We start from the raw sequence: 2,500 nt of genomic DNA, 5'->3' as shown, positions 1-2,500 counted from the left end.
CACACAGACACACTCTCGCTCTCTCTCACACACACACACAAGCAGACTTCTGGAACACCAAATTACATCCACAAATCAATCTGACAACAAAACTCAGTATAGCGTGTTCTGTTGATCAGTATAGAGCAGTATAGAGCCGTGTAGAGCTGTATAGAGCAATGTTGTTCAATATATAGCTGTGTTCATCAGTATAAAGCTGCGTTGATTAGTATAGAGCCATGTTAATCCTTATAGAGTTGTGTTGATCAGTATAGAGCATTATAGAGCTGTTGATCTGTATATGTAGAGCAGTATAGAGCAGTATAGGGCAGTTGATCTGTATAGAGAAGTGTTGATCAGTATAGAGCAGTATAGAGCTGTGTAGAGCTGTGTTTATCTGTATAGAGCAGTGTTAATTTGTATAGAGCTTTGTTAATCAGTATAGAGCAGTATAGCGCTGTGTTGATCAGTATAGAGCTATTGATTTGTTTAGAGCTGTGTTGATCAGTATAGAGCTGTACAGAGCTGTTGATTTGTATAGAGCTGTTGATAAGTATAGAGCCATGTTGATCTGTATAGAGCAGTGTTGATCAGTATGGAGCTGTGTTGATCAGTATAGAACTATGTTGAAAAGTATAGAGCAGTGTAGAGCTGTACAGAGCAGTGTTGATCTGTATAGAGCCGTGTTGATCAGTATAGATCTGTGTAGAGCTGCGTTGATCAGTATAAAGCAGTATAGATCTGTCTAGAGCTGTACAGAGCGGTGTTGATGTGTATAGAGCTGTGTTGATCAGAATAGAGCAGTGTTGATCTGTATAGAGCTGCATTGATCTGTATAGAGCTGCGTTGATCTGTTTAGAGCTGCGTTGACCAGTATAAAGCAGTATAGATCTGTGTAGAGCTGTATAGAGCAGTGTTGATCTGTACAGAGCAGTATAGAGCAGTTGATCTGTATAGAGCTGCGTTGATCAGTATAAAGCAGTATAGATCTGTGTAGAGCTGTATAGAGCAGTGTTGATCTGTACAGAGCTACAGTGTATCACAAAAGTGAGTACACCCCTCACATTTCTGCAAATATTTTATTATATATTTTCATGGGACAACACTATAGAAATAAAACTTGGATATAACTTAGAGTAGTCAGTGTACAACTTGTATAGCAGTGTAGATTTACTGTCTTCTGAAAAGAACTCAACACACAGCCATTAATGTCTAAATAGCTGCAACATAAGTGAGTACACCCCACAGTGAACATGTCCAAATTGTGCCCAAATGTGTCAATATTTTGTGTGACCACCATTATTATCCAGCACTGCCTTAACCCTCCTGGGCATGGAATTCACCAGAGCTGCACAGGTTGCTACTGGAATCCTCTTCCACTCCTCCATGATGACATCACGGAGCTGGTGGATGTTAGACACCTTGAACTCCTCCACCTTCCACTTGAGGATGCGCCACAGGTGCTCAATTGGGTTTAGTCCATCACCTTTACCTTCAGCTTCCTCAGCAAGGCAGTTGTCATCTTGGAGGTTGTGTTTGGGGTCGTTATCCTGTTGGAAAACTGCCATGAGGCCCAGTTTTCGAAGGGAGGGGATCATGCTCTGTTTCAGAATGTCACAGTACATGTTGGAATTCATGTTTCCCTCAATGAACCGCAGCTCCCCAGTGCCAGCAACACTCATGCAGCCCAAGACCATGATGCTACCACCACCATGCTTGACTGTAGGCAAGATACAGTTGTCTTGGTACTTCTCACCAGGGCGCCGCCACACATGCTGGACACCATCTGAGCCAAACAAGTTTATCTTGGTCTCGTCAGACCACAGGGCATTCCAGTAATCCATGTTCTTGTACTGCTTGTTTTCAGCAAACTGTTTGCAGGCTTTCTTGTGCGTCAGCTTCCTTCTGGGATGACGACCATGCAGACCGAGTTGATGCAGTGTGCGGCGTATGGTCTGAGCACTGACAGGCTGACCTCCCACGTCTTCAACCTCTGCAGCAATGCTGGCAGCACTCATGTGTCTATTTTTTAAAGCCAACCTCTGGATATGACGCCGAACACGTGGACTCGACTTCTTTGGTCGACCCTGGCGAAGCCTGTTCCGAGTGGAACCTGTCCTGGAAAACCGCTGTATGACCTTGGCCACCATGCTGTAGCTCAGTTTCAGGGTGTTAGCAATCTTCTTATAGCCCAGGCCATCTTTGTGGAGAGCAACAATTCTATTTCTCACATCCTCAGAGAGTTCTTTGCCATGAGGTGCCATGTTGAATATCCAGTGGTCAGTATGAGAGAATTGTACCCAAAACACCAAATTTAACAGCCCTGCTCCCCATTTACACCTGGGACCTTGACACATGACACCAGGGAGGGACAACGACACATTTGGGCACAATTTGGACATGTTCACTGTGGGGTGTACTCAATTATGTTGCAGCTATTTAGACATTAATGGCTCTGTGTTTAGTTATTTTCAGAAGACAGTAAATCTACACTGCTATACAAGCTGTACTCTGACTACTC

The 2,500-nt window shown here is 43.8% G+C and overlaps 1 protein-coding gene across 1 annotated transcript in view; it reads left to right on the top strand.

Annotated features, from left to right (window-relative positions):
• si:dkey-6n6.1 (uncharacterized protein LOC100170811 homolog) overlaps positions 1 to 2,500 on the top strand; it is an 11,526-nt gene that overhangs the window by 6,012 nt on the left and 3,014 nt on the right. The window lies entirely within an intron of this gene.

Source organism: Trichomycterus rosablanca, chromosome 7 (genome assembly GCF_030014385.1).
Source record: "Trichomycterus rosablanca isolate fTriRos1 chromosome 7, fTriRos1.hap1, whole genome shotgun sequence".
NCBI classification, from domain to species: Eukaryota; Metazoa; Chordata; class Actinopteri; order Siluriformes; family Trichomycteridae; genus Trichomycterus; species Trichomycterus rosablanca.
This window is presented reverse-complemented; position numbering and strand designations above follow the sequence as displayed.